The sequence below is a fragment of the Pinus tabuliformis genome, chromosome 4_2 (assembly GCF_031772625.1).
Source record: "Pinus tabuliformis cultivar Carrire ecotype Pingquan chromosome 4_2, CPIR1, whole genome shotgun sequence".
NCBI classification, from domain to species: Eukaryota; Viridiplantae; Streptophyta; class Pinopsida; order Pinales; family Pinaceae; genus Pinus; species Pinus tabuliformis.
In genome coordinates, this window is record NC_142304.1 from 1,143,169,054 (window position 1) to 1,143,188,460 (window position 19,407).

Here is a 19,407-nt window from a genome sequence, read left to right on the forward strand (position 1 = left end):
CAAGAACTATTAATTTGTGTAATGTAAAGCAGGTTCCCCCCTTGAATAGACTAATTTGAATTCGTTGATCTATTTCTTCTTCTATTTTGTGAGTTGGTTGCATAACATTTGATATCAGAGCTTTGGATTCTAGGGTTTCGTTGCTGCAAACAGGTCATCGTGGAGTTTTCTTTATAATATTTTTTATACGAACCTTCAGAACCTGAAATTAAAACCCCATGGAGATGAAATCTCAATGAACCGTGTATACGAATTTCAAATCTTGGTTCTCTATAATTCCGTAGATATGATCCAAGGAAATTAGGGTTTTTGTAGGCTCCTGAATTCCATCACAAATAGGTGACCTTGGGAAACTTGTCATAACTTTGTCTCTAAGCATCAGATTCAAATTTCATAAAAATTGACAGAAATGGAATGGAATTTAGTCTTTTGGGTTCTGTTTTTAGGGCCAAAGGATGAAAGAGTGGCACATGGAACTTCATACAACGTTTCTCCAGTGAACCAGTTTATAATCAGGTCATTGTGGGAGATTGAGCATAAATATTTCTTGGAGATTCCAATATTGATAAAATTAGTGGGGTCAGAAATAGGACTCAGAGGGATACCATAAGACGAAATTTTAGACATTGGAGATTAGAAATTACAGAGATACAACAGATTAAATATTGAGCTCCTACAAAGAAAAACAAAGTTTGTAGTTTTTAAAATTTGCATAAGTTTTGTTTGAAAAATTAGTTTGAAGTGAATCAAAGGGAATAGTGAAGCATAATTATCATTAATTGATAACCGGAATAAATAAAATGTAAACGCCTAGTAAGCAACCCACAATATCTACTATGACACAAAGAAGAGAAATAAATGCAACATGATATATCAAATTGTGAGACCAAGTGCAACAAATTTCCCTCTCGCAAAAAGTAACAAAAAATAAATTGGAAGCCATGATGAATGTTAAGATAGATGGTATAAAAAGGGAGATGGGATCTTTGAGGGATGGTTTAAAAGTGAACATGGAACCAATGATGAATTTCAAGAGAGAGTGGTTGAAGGAAGGTTTGTCAAAGTTGCTAGAAGAAAGGCATACCAGTGATGACAATGAAATCCATGAAAATCATGATGAAGAAAAAAGGAATATCAATTATGATTTTAGAGACTCGAATGTGGGATTTAAGAACCACCACATTCCAAAGATAGATATGAGGAAGTTTGATGGTAAGGATCTGATAACTTGGATACTACATATGGAGCAATATTTTGATCTACATGATGTGCAACCCCCATAAAATTACATATTGCATCATTATATTTAGAACCCAATCAATTTGTATGGTATAGATGGATTTGTTCTCGTAAAAAAAATTTCATGCGGTCAATTTTTATGGAGGAAATGATAGCACGTTATGAAGATACAAAGATCAACACCTTCTTTAGCCAATTAATAAATCTCAAACAAAAGGGTTCAACGAGAGAGCACATTGAAGACTTCCAAAAATTGAATATTAGGGTAACCAATATTATAGAGGAGCATAGGATTGATGTCTTCATAGGGAATTTAAAAGATAACATCCAACATGAGGTTTTCCTTTGGGAAATTGATTCATTGGAGAAGGCATTCAGGGTGGCAAGAAAAGTTGAAAGAAAAATTATGGCAACAAGGAAGTCTACCACTCACAACTATAAAGATGGAAGTGTTGCTAGTCCTAGTCTTCCACAACCTATAAGGTTGACACCTCAACAATTGGAGGACAAAAGAGAAAAAGGGATTTGTTACAATTGTGATAGAAAATACACTAAATGTCATAAGTGTGCTGAGAAGAAATTATTCTACATAGATTGTGAAGAGGAGGAAGAAAAGGAACAAGAAACATCAAAAGAGGAGGATATACACCAGGAACCAACCCCAGAGAAAGAAGAAATGAATCTAACCATATCTTGTAATTCATTGGCGGGAATTACCACTTCTCAAACTCTCAAGATAGAAGGACACATCAAGAAGAAAAGGTAATAGTGTTGATTCATTCAGGTAGTACCCATAATTTTATTCATTGTAAGATATCCAAGGAATTGAATTGCTTCCTATATCCAACACCAGAGTGTCAAGTGGTGGTCGCAAATGGAGGAACCATAAATTGCTCTAGAAAGTGCCATAATATCAAGATATCCATGGGAGAATATGTATTGAATAGTCAAATGATAACACCTTTTATACTTACTGTATAAGTAATTTGCATTGTACATCCCAGCATTCCGATTCAGATTCAGAGTAGATGTTGCATGGGGACATGCAACTGCTTCAGTTGGGGGGGATGTTAGGGCCTCATATTGTCCCTTTTTGACCATATATTTTACTATGATACTATCCCTTTCAAACTTATATTTAAAAGCCTTTGTTAAGATTTTGACCCAATTATCTCTAAGGTACGAAATAATTCTTCTCATCACTATATGTTTAATTATTTAGCATATAAATCACGACATCTTCATAGTTAATCTTTGAATTATTAAGTGCTAAATAGTTAAAGGATGATGTGCAGTTTGTGATGCTGAAACAGCTGGAAGACTATTTTTGTAGTTGCTGAAATAGCAGAAACAACATGCGGATCACGATGCTGAAACAGTTGAGATCCGAATTCTAAATACAACAACAGCAAAGGAATCGGGATTGATCACCAAAGAAGCTGTTACACGGAATGCAACGCTTATATATAAAGACAACATTACTGTAACAACATTTCATTGACAGGGAATTGACTTCCCTATTTTTGTGTAATGAGTTAGAACAATGTAAATCTTTTGTAATAGATGTCTCCTCTATAAAGAGGAGACATCTACATTAGAGGAGGGGATGAACGAGAGAAAAAAAGGCTTAGCTGAAGGAACAAGACTGGAATTCTTTTCTGTAATGACATATTGATGGATGAATAAAGTTTTGTTCTGAGCATCGTTTTCTAGTTCTTGTTTCTTGGGGAATCTTGTGAGGCGGATAGGGCCCACCTTCATCACAAGATTCACCCATTACATTTTTGCAGTGTGTTAAGTGTGCCTTTTTGCCTTATTAACAATACTGTTTGCTGAACATTGTTTATAATACCTTTGTCGAAACTCTGTTTCTGATTATTGTTATATGAGTGTTTCACTGGTGATTAGCTATAGAGTGAATTGGCAAGGCCGAATTAATCAGAGGCAGGTGCTGGAGATTCCCGCTCTGGGGGATAGGGCCCTGACTCTCTGTTACAGCATAGCCATTGTTTTCTTTTGCAGATTGATTCTTTCAATTTCTTTATTTGAATTAAGCACCTTTCTGATAAGCCATCTGCAACAGAGTGTAATTGCTGTAATGCAGATTGGAGCTTCAGTTTGTTAACTTAAGGCGTGATTTTCTTATACTATAACTTCTATTAATTTTAAAATTAAAGTACATATAGTACGCAGTTGCCTTTGAAATAACAAGACTTCCTTGGGTTGACAATTAATGTCGCACTTTGTTGTTTAATTCAATAAGCAATTAAAGTGACCAACAATAACCTTGGTGGAAGAGCAAAAAATTGTTGTCAAATACTGAGTTCTTTATCCTATCATCCAAGGAGGAATATCGTAAAAGTGTCGAGACAACAGAAAAATTCATCTCATACATCAATAAAAAGCCATCGAGTGAGTTAAGGACCATGGATATCATGGATAGAACTGGTGAAATCATTGAATTTTCCAATATGATTCAGAAGGAGACTATTCGGGCCAAGGTTGAGGAATGTCTGGGAAAGGTGTTAAGAGTTACAACCACATTTGATTCAAAGTTTGATTAAAGGGTTAGAGTTGGATTTCCCAACTATTGGGACATCCTAAGGTGAATGGTCCCATGGGAGAAATATAATCTAATGTTGGTAGAAGCTAAAAGCAAGGAAGAATCTTCTCACAAGAAGACCTCTTCCCTCAAAGGCAAGACCATAGTTAATTATATGCGGAGGGATTTCTAGCTATTGTGGATGGTAAAGATGTTTTTCCCACCAAGCCAAATTATATGGATCTCACCAGTTTAAAGATAGCTTATCAAAATTATTTCGCTATCCTCTACCAATCCAAACACTGTGGCAAAAGTGTGATTAGTTTGTCAATCCACCACAAATCCAAGTCATTGAGCCAAGATCCCTTCCACAAAAACTGACCCAAAAACAATTAAGATATTTTGATTATGTCAATCATGACACTTTATGATTTTCATTGTTTTTGTAAACATTCTAATTCAAGAATGCAATCAAAGTGGTTATGTGATAGTTAGGATAGTTGTGCTAGTAGCACGTTCAAACAATTTAGTTGTTAGGAAATCATGAGAAGATCAAGAAGGAAAATTTTGTAAGGGATACTCGTCTATGAGACCCTATAAAGCTTCCTATGAGATGATTTTGAAGGGTTCTGAAATTTTTTTCCAAAGAAAACTCTGAACCATGAATTTTTGCAACTCTTTGAAAGAAATGTAGATGTATTCTCTTTTTGTGGATTAATAAAGAAGATATGGTTATTCCAGTTGCATGAAGCTATAGTATGTAATCTTTCCTTTATTTATTTCATTATGTGTTTCTTTCCTATCAGATGTCATGTAATCGTAGTTGTTGGATTTAGTCTTAGAGTTATGCATTCATTTGTGTCAAATTTTGATGAAGGATGCCTATGATGTATGAGGTCTAATGTCCTTAATATGTGTTCCATGCCCTCTATATTTTCATTTGCATCATCCATCTCATTATTTTTTTAGTTGAGGTTCAATGCATGGGATTCTAAAATCAGCCCTATGTGTTAAATTTCTCTTCCTTATATTCTTATTTCATCCATACTATAATGACCAACCTAACTATGTGTTTTTACAAGTAAGACACCAGATCCGAATGTTAAGTCCATTTTGAGAGTATTCAATGTGTGCTTATGATCGACTCTGCCCCTTGGAAGAGATATTTGAACCAATTTTAATTCAAAATGTGTTTCAAATTCTATATGCTGAAGAAAAATCCTCCAAATATTCTAAGATGTCCTAGGTATCGACCTCTCTTAACCCAGAGGTTGTCTCTAGGAGCTACAACATCTTCTAGCATTGTTGCTGGGGAATGAATCAGAATATTTTCCTTGGGTAAGACATTTGTACACCCTGTTGTTAGGTGAGAGAAAGGGGGTGTGGGTTGAATATCTCTCACCTTGGTGAATCCATTATAAATATTCTTAGTGGGCCACCTTGAATTTCAATAGGCCTCGTACTCGCTTTGATACCTCACAACAAAAATATCCCCTTGTATTTGACCCATAAAGAATTGTTTCTAGGAGAATTTGGAAAGAAAGAAAACCCAGGACTCCAGATGCTGTGACCTTAGCCTATGAAGTTTCAACTTATAACTCACAAAAGGTTGAGAAAAATTATCCCGAGTCCTCGTCTAAAGTTTTGGAGTATTCAAAAGAACATTTCTCATTACTTCGCTCCTAGTCCTCGAAAATCAAATTTGAAGAGATCTCTGGCAATTCACCTCCTTTCATATTTCATACCTTCCCAAAAGCTGGTTGAAGGGAAAGTACCCCTAGGGTCCTTTGGGTTAAGACTCTACCAGACTGAAAATTGCTTATTCAAAGAAACACACACACAGCCATTATCTTTACTTTAAGCAAATTCTAATGTTAAGGGTACGTACCTAAGGTCCTACGTTCGAGAAGGCCTTTAGGGTCCAAACCCTTCTTGGAGTTCCCTTCTTCTTCTTTGACCTGTAAAACAAACAAATCAAAGAACACAACAGTACATGGACAAATACTTATATGAAAACCATCTTCATGCTATAAAGTTAGTTATAAAAATCTTTAAGTAACTACTTGCATAAGAATTCAAGACAAGAATCTCATAAGCATAAAGAAAGATTGTTTCGGGAACCAAGACGTGTTTCTTTTATATAAAGGCAAACAAAGTACATATAACGGAAAGATATCACCTGAAACACCTTCAACAAGCTCCAAGAAAAGCTTCCTCCCGGATTCGTTCCAGCCTCAAGCCTCCAACAAGAGCTCCTTCCAAGTCTTACTCAATGATGACACAAAGGATGAATGATCACCAATACACATGGAAACAAGGGTTTCCTATGCAAAATGGGGGAAGTGCAGAAGGCACCAAGGACTTCAGACCTGGTCTAAGGGGAAAAATCTCAACATAATAATCTTTCTCTCTTTTCTCTCTCCTTTAGGCCTTCCCTTTGATGTCTTTTTATACCATCTCCAAAGTAGGCTTTTAGTTAGGAGTTGGTTGGGAATAGTTGGGCCACAGGCACTAACAGGTGATCAGCAGGTAAAACCCGCGATCTCCGCCCGAAAATGAGGAATTATTTATTTTTTTAAGTGTTTTAATACATACACGCGAGTTGGGTATACACAGACCCGCGTGTACACGCGTTTAACTCAGGGCAATGTCGCGTATAAGGAATAAAACATTGTTTTTAAAAGTCTTGGACCAGGTCTGGAAGGAGGGGTTGCCTTAGGCCATGAGTGCAGCATCACAAACCATAAGAGTGAGATTTGGAGCTATAACAGATGCCCCCTAATATATGAGGTCAGAAGGGGAACATGATGGCCGAAATATATTATGTAAGTACATGGAAAGGAACTCTGTCGAAAAACCGAGGAGGACTGCACCAGAATTTAGCCTGCCAAGCCACCAAAAGGAGATAAGAAAGAAACACTGTCTGAGGTGGGCATACCCATGCTCAGGAAAAGTAAAGCATGTCCGCATATCAATTACAAGCGGATCCACTAAGTATACAAGTATAAATGACTAGAAGATACATAATGGATCATCTGATCATAATGAGTAAGTACATGTCTGAATATCACATATAAGACTGTCAATGATGCTGAAAGATACAACAGACCACTGATATCAAAGACTGATCCCAAAAGGTACCAACTGAACATGATGGAATAGGATGGTACTACACTGCAAACTCAGGTGCCAGCATATAGAATGTCACCATGATTGACTGCAACATATAAGGTGGAGTGGTATCAACTAGCAGCAACAGGAGCAACTGTCAAGTGAACCAATGAATGCTGATACAACCTGAGGTCTTCACCGACCGCCGTGGTACATTTCTGCACCATGGGAATAAATGATCTGAAGTCGACCATGTGAGAAATCGTTTGATTACTGATCATTGATGTATACCGTTAACAAACGCGAGACTACTCACCGATAATGATAATGAGCGTCAAGGTACCCAGTACAATCTAACAAGTGTGAATAGATGAGATGAAGTCGAACACCTGTAAGAATCTATCGATCAGGAGACAATGATGGTTTCCCACTGTCGATAGCGAAGGATCTGCCACTAATGACTGCAAACCCCAAGGTACTGCCAAATGGACTCTAGATCTTTGCCCAGAGCAATGAGTCAGAGTCGATAGGGAAAGATCCGCTAGAAGGAAGGCATTAAGGCATCCTCCATCAATATAGCGCGAGTGTAACCCATAGGCCAATAATGTGGAAGGAATCAGATGAAAAAGATGTAGTAACCCAACCGAAGTACGTTTCTGACGTACACAAGATGTGGCTAGCACACGACAGAAACCCTCTGAACCAACCAATAATGAAAGCTGACACAGAGGCAAGGTATCCACCAATAGGGTCAAATGGAAACCAAGGTACTGCACGAATCCCAATGTGTGATAATGTATGCTGATGTCGAACACAAGGGAAACCACTCAGTCAAAGACCCATGATACTAATCGATGCTGAGCACAAGGTGACCTATCAATAATGAAAATAGGGCCAGGGTGCGGCTCTAGGCCTGTCCTCAGAGCAAGGTGTCGTCGTCGATAAGGACAAGACCCTCCAGCAAGAAGTCAATGGGGACCTTCTCAAACCGGCACGAGTAAAGGACCAATATAACTGACGTGATGATAGACATGACATTGACAACCAGGGATGGCCGACTGGAAAATGAGTTAAGAGACACCGCAGAAAGGCCGACTCAGGCTAACTTCCCTTGAACAAAAGCACGACTCAATGTGACTATGTGGCAGCATATAATGAATCTGTATAAGTTCGTCCTGCAGGGGGAACGAACGAACCCTCCATATGATTGTGGGAGAACTGACTCGATAACAAGGTTATAGCGTACCTAAGTCAAACTAAATCCCACCCATGCGAAGGAGACTTTGTTTTGAGTGCTTTGTTCAAGGGCGACACGACTGACTCTAGCTGCCAACAATAAATGGAAATAATCTCCTCGTTCCCGCTCTTTTTGGAATATTTATTTTTTTTGATAAGCCGGAAAAAGAATAAAAGAATGCTATGGTACAGTGGAAAGAACGAGTGTCAGTGAAACAGATGATCTAGTTCCTGGGAAAGGAACGTTCCTATGCTCAATGCAGGGAGGTGAAAACTGGTCAGTGACACTCAGAGGTATGTTCCTTCCACGGATCAAGGTATGTCAAGCTGCAGAAGTCAAAGGTATGCAAGGTTGATTTTGCAGACATCATGGTCAAAAGTTGGCTTAAACACGAGTCCAAGTGAAGCCGGCTCTAGGCCAAAAGGTGAAAATGGTCAACATGCAATGTAGAAGTACAACTCGACACACATAGGAGCCTCTAGGGTATAAGGCCAGAACGAAGCGAAGAAGCAAAGAGGAATGAGTCTTCAACGCATAAGTCATGGCGGTACTACAGAGGATTCCCGAGCCTACTCAAAACGAAGCAGCATGGGCAACAAATGTCAGTGAGGTGCTAACTACGATGCCCATGTAAAGGGATGGCTCTACCATCGTGTCATGATTTAAAGAATCGGTGAGTGAAAATGGCTTACAAACCATAACACGATGGGGTCGACCCTATGGCAGATGTATCGGTCAGATGGAGGCTAGTATGCATAATGCAACGGAAAAAATGGTGTCCCTAACCTATATGCCAGTGAAAACATGATACCTGCCATGACAGGTCAGCGGCCATGGAACCGTCTCGAACTGTCGAAAAATGTCCAAAATGCCCTGAAAAAACAACCCAATCTCGACATTCCAAGCTCCCAAGTTAAAAGTGACATGAGACCAAACAAAATAAAATTTTGAAAAATTTTTGCGTTTTCAAAACTTATAAAAAGAAATTTTGGACTCACCATTTTTACCGTTTGACTTGGAGAGCAAAAATTGTGGAGCAAAAGGAGCAAACTTCCCTGTGACTTTTCCAACTGTTCAAACTTGCCGAAAACTTCCAGGTAAGCACTAAACTTGTCTTGCAACTAATTGTGATAGTTCTTAGGAATTTTAGTTGATGTTTTACCGTTAGATTTTTGCAAAAAATTCTTTCGCGGAGTACACGCGAGTTGGAAATATTGAACTCGCGTATACGACGGCCCTACACGTGACTGTATATATATGAACCCGCGTGTGCGCAACGAACTAATTTTATAAACAAAACTAACGGATGAAAATGATTTTTTCTTCCAGGATGACTATCACATGGCGTGAAAGAGAGCACTCAGCCGTGGATAATGAAGTTATGGGCAATGATGAAGCATTAGATGCCCTACGGGGATGCGGGTTGCTAAAATTCTTCAAATTGCCAAATATGAAAGCAAACACGCGTCTGCTCGAGAGACTCATTGATTATTGGGATGTCGATGAGGAAGCATTTGTGATTGATCAGATGCCACTCAGGGTAGAAGTGGAAGACATATATTTTATCACGGTCCTTTCCCGAAGGGGAGAGGTAGTACATTCCCGGGGCAGGACATGGAATAGCCTCAGTGTAGATGACTATGTACAACTTTACTGCCCGGGTCATTGGAAGGTCGGGAGCCAGATCTCTATCCCAAATGTGGAGAGTTTGTCACTCAGGATAATCTTGTTCACCATAGCTCGAGTGAACGGATCATCCTCACTACATCAGGTGTCACGGGTAAACATGAGCGTAGCAGTGGACTGTCTCACCACTGTGTTTGATTGGTGTACTCCTCTCCTTGCCAACATGAAGGAACAACTCACTTCTATCAGGAGGGGACAGACCAAGAACTTTGGGTTCGGAACCATCTTGTGCACTTTTTTCTTCGAGAAGGTTCCCGCACTCCATCCCAGGGTAGCAGTTGCCATCAGTGGTCCACGTGATCCACGCATGGGTCGGTGGGTTGACTTGATGAAACATCTGGGAGGTGGGCAAGTCCCAAGGAATGCATTTGACGACGACTTCTTTGCTTGGTGGGAGCAACAGATCATCGCCGTGGATGACTACCCCTATGCTGGGCTAGATTTCCGAGGAGATCCCGATCTAGTGTTACCACCGGATGCAGCATGGGGCGAGATCGGTAAGAATTTTTTATTATTTTATGATTTTTTGGATTTTTTCAAATATAATGATGAATGTTGAAAAATATTTTTTGATGAGATTCAAATGACTAATATGATGATCATGTTCCAGACATTGGGCCTGTATGACCAGATGGATTCACGTGGCATGGACGGCGTGGCCAAGGAGCCGAAGAGGCGGCTGCGGATACGGAACGGACCCTGAACAACGTCCAACGACACTTGGCGAGACTGAGCTGCCGAGTGCCGATGGTCGAGATAGAGGACCTTCCTCCGGATATGCAGCGTCATGTGGTTGGCATGCCACATGACTGGGTTCACATCTTTCGGCGCGTGGCCCACGCTATAGTGACATACTTAGACGCTCATCCTGAGCCGAGACGCTAGATATGCCTGACATGATTATGGGCATTTGAGTCCCAATTTTGTATATTTTTGGACACACATATGTACACTCGAGGCGTTTTATGATATATATATATATATATATATATATATATATATATATATATATATATATATATACAGTTTGACTTTTTGATGCATGATTTTATGATGATGAATGATTGATATGCCAGTCTAATGCTTGATTAGCGATAGAATCAGCTAACCAATTTTGAGATCTTGGAATGTGCAAATAATTAATGTAAACAAATGATCTTTGCAACAACCTCACCCTTAAATATTGGCGATATAATAAAGGATCCCTAATCTGATAAATGTTATTTAATTGAGACACTATCAATTGAGAATCAAGATATACTACCAACGAGTCGATCCCATAAGAGATTGCCTCGGATAATAAATTGATAACAGCTGTATACTCGGCCATATTTTTTGAAGCAGGACCGATACACACGCCTCTCGATATCATCAACTGACCAGTTGGGTAATAAAGTACCCAAGCTGCGGAAGCAAGATTCCGAGTGTGCCGACTAGCACCATCGGCGAACCCAAAATAAACCAAATCATCCATCAACACCTGCCAAAGCAGACCAAAAGTGCTGATATCAGAAAACGCTCGATGATATATGTACAAATATACATAAAATACAAAGAAGCCATTGCCTGGTAAAACTAAGCAAAATACTTCTTTAGGTAGAGCCCATTTCTGGGCTCCGCCAGCTTGTTTCCTTCGAAGTCAATTAACTCATACGATCCTTTTTCTAAAACTCGTTTGATAATGAAGGGAAGGTACCACATAGGCTTAAATTTGCCTACCCCCAAGGCATCCTTATCTTGTTCATAGACCAAGACAAGGTCACCTTCAGAAAAGACACGAGGACGGACAGACTTATCATACTGTGTTTTGACCCTTTTCTTATGGGCCTCATTCATCGTGGCGGCATCTCGACGCTGCTCATCGAGATGTTCCAAGTGAACTAGGCGCTCCTCGAGACTTGAAGTCTCAGGAAGAAGCTCAACAGCCAACTTTAGAGATGGGATTTCACATTCAATCGGAAATATAGATTCCATCCCGTAAACCAACTGAAAAGGAGTAAAACCAATAGCCGTTTTGACGGAGGTTCGGTATGCCCAAAGAGCCGAATACAACATAATGTGCCAATTGGACCGATTTTTATCGATTGTCCGTTGGAGTATCGTCTTAAGAGTTTTATTGACCGCCTCGACCTGTCCATTGGCCTGAGGATAATAAGGGGACGAATGCTCCTGATGGAAACCTAATTTAAGAGCCAATTCGGACATTAGCTGATTTTGGAAATGACTGCCATGGTCAGTGACAATCTCCCTTGGGATACCGAATCCTGAGATAACTTGATTGAAAAGAAACAAAGCTGTTGTGTCACTGTCGTTTTTATAAGTAGGCATGGCCTCAGCCCACTTCGTGAAGTAGTCTACAGCCAAGATAATGTACTTGTGATTCGCCGCTGAAGGCGGATTACAAGTCGTAAAATCAATACCCCACTTAGTGAAGGGACCGACGGTGACAACGGGAAAAATGGGAGCTGGATGCGCGTGCATCTTGCGAGTAAAAATTTGACACGGGTGACAGCGTTTGACCGCTTCCACACAGTCCTTAAAGAGTGAAGGCAAAAAGTAGCCAACACGTAAGATGCGTTGGGCTGTAGCAAGCCCTGATAGATGACCACCACAAGCTCCACTGTGGCAGTCATTAAGAATAGACTCTGCTTCCTCTAAGGTTAAACAACGTCGAAGAATTGAATCAACCCCTCGGCGGTATAATGTGTCACCAATGATAACATAGTTTTTAGCCAGGTGACGTAATTTGCGACGTTCATCCTTGGAGAAAGTAGAGGGAAACTTCGAAGTCTGGAGATAAACAATGATATCTCCATACCAAGGGTCTTGTGAAGAGATGAGGAATATATGTTCGTCGGGTAAACTTTCCTCATAAACAATATCCTCTCCACAAGGAAGCTCAGAAATTAGCTCCGCGAAGACCATAGATTTCTTAGACTTGGCGGACAAGAATTCGAGATCGAATTCTTGTAAAATGACTATCCATCTATTATATTTGCCCCCAATCACTCGCCTACTGAGGGCAAGTTGAAATGGATTGACCGCCGCTAAGACAAAAATTTTGTGTAGCAAAATATAATGACGGAGCCTCTAGACAGCATGGACAGCTGCCAAGGCCAATTTCTCAACCGAAGAATAGCGGAGTTCGGGACCTATTAAGCCTCGGCTTAAATAATAAATCACGTGCTCGACAAGAGCATCGTCCTCCTGAACTAGAACCATACCAATGGTAGATTCTGCTGCAGCGAGATATAAAAGGAAGTCTCTACCATAATCCGGTGGACTCAAAAGCGGGGCAGAGACTAATGCCTTTTTCAAAGCATCAAACGACCGCTACGCAAAGTCGTCCCACACAAATGGAACTCCTTTTCGTAGCAAACGCATGAACCCTTTAGTGATCTCGACATAGTTTGCTATAAACCGTCTTAAGAAATTAGCCTTCCCTTGAAGACTTTGAAGTTGACGAATTGAGGACGGGGGAGGCAACTGAACTATTGCCTCAACCTTGAAGGGATCAACCCGAATCCCTTCATTGGACACAATAAACCCTAAAAGCCGACTGGATGTAACCGCGAAAACGCATTTATTGGGATTCAACCTGATTTTATAGAAACGACATCGCTCAAAGACTAATCGAAGATGACTAGGATGATCAGTTCTCTTTCGAGAGCGAGCAGCGAGATCATCTAAGTATGCCTCGATGACATGTTTGATGTCGTGGAAAGCGTATGACATGGCCCGCTGAAAAGTGGCTCCAGCATTTTTAAGACCAAAAGGCATCTTTCGATATGCAAAGATACCCCAGGGACATATGAAGGCTGTCTTATGCTGGTCCTCAGGACGGATAGAGATTTGATTATAACCCGAAAAACCGTCCATGAAGGAAAAAAATTCATTACCCGCACACTCGTCGATAATCTGATCAATGAATGGCGTGGGGTAATAGTCTTTCGGACAAGCCTTGTTTAGATCCCTAAAATCGATGCATACTCAGATTGTTCCTTGCTTTTTGTCCACAGGGACTGGGTTAGAAACCCAATCCGTAAGAGGAACAGGGTATATAAAACCCGCCCTTAGCAGCTTCTCAACCTCAGCTTTGATAGCCGCTGCTTTCCTAGGGTTAACCGGCCGAAGCCTTTGACGAATCAGTTTTGCGTTTTCGTACGTCTTGATCTCATGTTGGACTATAGAAGGATCAATGCCAGGCATTTCCTCATAAGACCAAGAAAATATGTCACAATATTCCTTAAAGAGGTCGGTGTAGATTTGAATTTCTTCAGGGGAACACTCGATCCCAATGAAGATATTCTCAATGATGTTAGGGTCCCTAGAGATGTTGATGGGTATTGTTTTTGAAATTACCGACATATTACCTTCGGCGCGAATGTGTGCTGGAGCCAAAGGGTTCGATACCATATCAACATCACTAGTACAGAGCTCGGAAAACCTAGATTCCACTTCCTGCAAAGGAGGAAGAAAGTATGAACGATGTTGTAAGTCTTCCCAAGGTTGATCTATACCCATCATTGCTTCAAGGATTGCTTCTTCAGAAGGTAAAATTGAATCCAAGCAATCCAAGGTAGAAATAGAGTCTAGGCTCTAGGCTGGGGCCACATGACCATCCAACTCTTCTTCAGAAAAAGGAGTGGAATGGTTATCTGCAGAGTCTACGATAGACTGATATCTAAGCTCAGCTGCAGATATAGGAAATGCCATTCCATTTACTTGTCCTTCAACTAATGTGGTCGTAGGTGAAGGCAAGGTCCAAGGGTTGGAAAAATAATGAGTTCGGAAGAACTCTTCTCGAGGAGATTCCTTAGATGATGAAATAGCATTGATTTTTGCAAAAGGAGAGGGAAGATCAAGCGTACCCATCAATGAGGAATACATCCCTACTCCTAAATTCTCAGTCGGCGGGCGAGGGTTATCCACCAAAGGAACAATAGAGTCGGAGGTTGCTTGAGGATCGATTGGGGAATAGTCCAATTGATCAACCTTAACGATTTTCCCCTCATGAGGAAAGCAAATGACACGAAACAGAGTCGATACAACGGCTTCCATCTCATATACCCAGCTCCTTCCTAATAGGAGATTATAATCTAGGTTAGCATCTATGACTTCAACTTCGATATTAACGACCTTCCCTCCAACACATATAGGAAAGGCCGGGATAATCCCATGCGGCTTGTGAGAATGACCATCAAATGCAGTTAAAACGGTTGAAGGAACAGCCGAAGGTGAACCAATAGCCTTCCAACATGACATCGACATGACACATGTGGAAGCTCCTTCATCTATAACGGTGCGGAAAATATTGATTTTCCGGTATGTAGACTTTATCTGAAAAGCCATATGATGAGGGAGTCGCTTTTTGACATTTAACATGTCAAAAGTGAGCACTAAAGAGTTAGCCGGATCAACTGCTCCAATTGCGGAGAGTAAAGCACTTCTCTGAGCCGGACACGACTGGAGAACCTCTAAAGCGGACATAGCACACGGGCTTTGAGCCAGATCCTCCACAATGGAGTAATTCTGGGCAGCCCTACCATTAGGGTTAATCGTCGCGCGTTTGGCGGAACCTTTCGGTATTCGAGGTATAGTCTCAACAAGGGGTCGCTCAATATGAAGGTCAGTACCTCCGGGAATGGTTTTATCCTTGGATGTTTCCGCTTCACCATAATCACGTGACCGAGTAGCCACATGGACATTTGAACCCATCATAAAAACATTTGATGGTTTTTACCCTTCCTGGTTGCCCCCTGAGGAGGTCCCAGGATTCGAACTCGCGCCAGCAAGAAGTTGCTGCCCTTGGGGAAACGGGTTAGTTAACACAGCTTGCGAACTAGAAGTCCCTTGCTGTCCTAACAAGCGCTGAGCGTCTTCAATCCTAGGGCAAAGATGAGTTAGATGGTCTCCTTTGCATAACTTGCAAGGAAACTTAAATTTCTTTCTTGACTCACCTTTACCACCACCAACGTTGTTACTGGATTTATTTGCATCGGGCTTCCCATCCGAGTTCTTCTTCTTACCACGCCATTTCTTCTTCCCATTGGAATTTTTATTTCCTGTGGGGTTATCGGATTGGACGGCATTAATTAAAGAAGTTTGGGAAGCGGGAGGATTAGACAATGTGACTTGGTTGTTAGAAGCAGTTTGCAAAGACAACTGCTGCAATTGATTCAACAAGTTCACTGTAGATGTGTCTACTGACCCAACAATACCGTCCGCGTGCGGACCTGGCTTCAGCTTAGCTAAATCAACCTTAGATCCAGGAGCATCTGGTAAGTACTTTTGTAGGATCCCAGACTAAGAGTAGATCAATTCCAATTGCTGGGCCCTAAAATTGGCTTGCTCCTCAGAATAGACCCCAGACATGGAGACATCCTTGGAGATCTCGGGTTGTAAAGACTTCAAAAACCACTCGAGACGGTATTCCGGGGGAATTTCGGCTTTAATGAGCCTCTTTCTCCGTCTCCATTCCTGAATGTGATCGGAAATGTGAGTAGCCTTATCCTGACGAAAGGTGGCCAGAAGTTCAGTTCCGGCGTCATAGCGGACAAGCAACTGGAAGTGATTTAAGAAAATATTGGCTAAGTCGGCGAACGATGTAAAGCTGCCCCCTGGCAACTCTATATACCACTTGGCCGCATTACCAGTCAAGGTGCGCTGAAAGAGTCTCAACCTAATCGAATCCTCGATGAGGGAGTTGGATGAGCACCACAGATGGAATGTGGTTACGTGGTCGCCCGGGTCCTCACCACTCTTCCCTTCAAATTTTGGAATGTCCGAAGGGAGTTTGGTTGGGACCGGAGGCCAGGCCGGATTATACCTGATTGGGTCATTTGTTAACTTTGTGAGATCTGGCAAGTTTAACGTTTCCAGAAACGGAAGTCTAGGAGGACCTAGGGGATTCCACCCGGGCTGGGCAGAACTCCCAAAGCTCTGAAAAGATTGTCCTGGAATTTGGGAGGCACCAGGCTGCTCGAAGTGACCAGTAGAACCGGCTGAACCAAAAGGCAAGCCTTGTGGTCCAGCAAAATTCAGAGTTTGACCAACTCCTGCCGTATAACCTCCATAACCCGCAAAGTTTCCTCCTAAAGAATGGTAAGGAGTTGATAACCCTTGATATGGATTCCAAGCCGAAGCAAGGGGAGGAATACTTTGAAACTAACTAACCGTGGTGTACGGCCTATTCCCTTGTTGGCCGATAAATGGATTCCCAGTTCCTGCACTACTAACCCCAGGGTTATTCCAACCTTGGAAAGGATTGTTGCTTTGTCCTATAGAAGAAAAAGGCATGGATCCTACCATCGGGTTGGAATGTGGTATATGACCACTTCCGAAAGGAAAACCCTGGAATGAAGCCGACCGCCCATCATGGACATAGCGGTACTAAACGGAACCGGTGGAATACCCTGTGATTGGGTGCCAAAAGAGAAGAGTCCAGTACTAAAAGCATTGGTTTGGGCATTTCCACTCGTGGACGGAATGGAGGTAGACCCAAGTAGAGATGTGCTTGCAAAAGATCCAAACAAGGAAGTGGAGGGGATGGAAATGGTTCCTCCCCCTTGCACCGATGTAGGGGTTTGCATAGTCGCAGCACTCGTGGAAGCCATGCTTCCAGTAGTGGTCATGAATGGTAAGCGCGTAGCGTAACCTGGACTTGCTGGTCTATGTGATAGAGTCCCAACGTATTGCAATACGTCTGGATGACTAAATGGTAGGGGAGAATTCAGAACCCCTAACGACTCTGAGAATTCTTCTACCTCTACGTTATTCTCCGCTTGAAAAAGAACTCGAGAAAGGACTGGATTATCCCTCTCTTGTTCAGAAGTACCAGGCCTTGCTTGGGTAATAATGCCTCCGCTAGGAGGATCAATCTCCGATGCGTCAACCGGCGTAGGACGAACCCCACCGGTGGTACTCCCTCTGCGCCTTCTCGGAGAAGGCTCTAAACTTGGCGGCGAAAGACCACGAAGTCTTCGAGACCGTCTTGGAGATTGGTCAGCCACTTTGAATTTTTTGTTATGATCTAACTAAAGACTCAAAAAATTGAAAGCTAGGCCAACTAGGAGCACAAAGCACACACTATAAAGTCCCTAAAGATACAGCCAGTCAAATAACTTCCAAGTATTTCCGCTCCGGGTGATTAGGACCGGACACCAAAATATGAGAAAGTGAATCAAGGGGCCTTCCGAAGATAGTCTGGGATGATGAGGGCCCAGTCCTATCAGCGAAGGTATCAAAGGAAGTTACGCTGACCTCCTAATAACAGCCTGCGCCGGTGCAAGCCCCCAAGCTTCGCAAGGGTGCCCTCCAGTAGTACTGTCGAGAGTGATACAATGTCAACCTCAGGTGCCACGGGATTCCCATCCGCAGCCACCTGTGTAGATCCCTAGGAGAGGCAACTATGGGTACCAACTCGTCGCAGAAGCCAGGCGGAACAATCGTGAGGTAAGTTCGGACAAGTAGGAGAGGGGGTATCTCTCTTCCCTGTCTTCACAGACCCTCGTGCTTAACTCCCAGATCCGGAGCTTTCCTGGTCTTCCTAACGCTATTGGATTTTCTCTCATTATTCAGACTCTTATGTTTGACGTTTTATGTGGCCTTGGAGAGTTAACTCTTCACTCGCCTAATCCAAGGCCCTAAAATCCTAAACTTGTTGGTGTAACTGACTAAAACAAAAAGTTCTAGTGGATTTTAATTTAGCGCTTGATTTTATTAGGTTGTTCTTTAAGTCACAAGGTAATGGTGATGAAACTTGTGGTGTTTTTATGGACGCAAAAGAAATTAATAAAACTTAGCTACATGCACATGCACTTTTTGTTTTCGATGAAGAGCAATTTCTATGAGGTTCAGAGGTACTTCTAATATAAACAAATTTTCCTTTTCTTTTCAAACTCCACACTCACAAAAGCTAACAAACTCTAAATGCCTAAAAAGAGATGCAAGTCTATCCTAATGCAAGAACTATATGTGGATGCAAGATTTAAAGACTACTCTAAAAACAAAGAAGGAAAGTTGCTGCTTTACCAAATTGTGTCTTGCCACTAAAATGCCTAGATAGAAGATGATGTGTTACCAATCATTTCGTCCAAACAATAAAAACAAGTTCTAAGATAAAAACAAAGCACTTTCACTTCGCAAAAAAGGAAATCAAATGAAAAGCAAGTTTAAGAAAGCGAAACTCAAAACTTTCAAAAGATTTTCTTTCAATCAAACCAAAAAGTCTTTTTCAAAGGAAAGCTCTCAAAAATACTGACACCAATGATTGATAAATAGGCAACCAAACACTTTTGTGAATTGACACCTTTCAAATGATGAAAACTCAACAAAAAGTTGAAATCGCTTTTTGACAATCAAAAGCAACAATGAAAGTCCAAAAGATCAAAAGACAAGTTTCAAGAAAATGGTAACAAACAACTTTCCCGAAACGAAGGAGAAAATGGTCACAAAAATGATTTCGTTAAGCAAACAAAAGGGTCATGAAAACAAAAATGAACACAAAGCTTGAAATCCAATCTTCCTACTCTGCCAAAACAGAGCAGTCAAGATTCTTAACCAGAAATCTTGTGTGTCAAAAATCAATGAC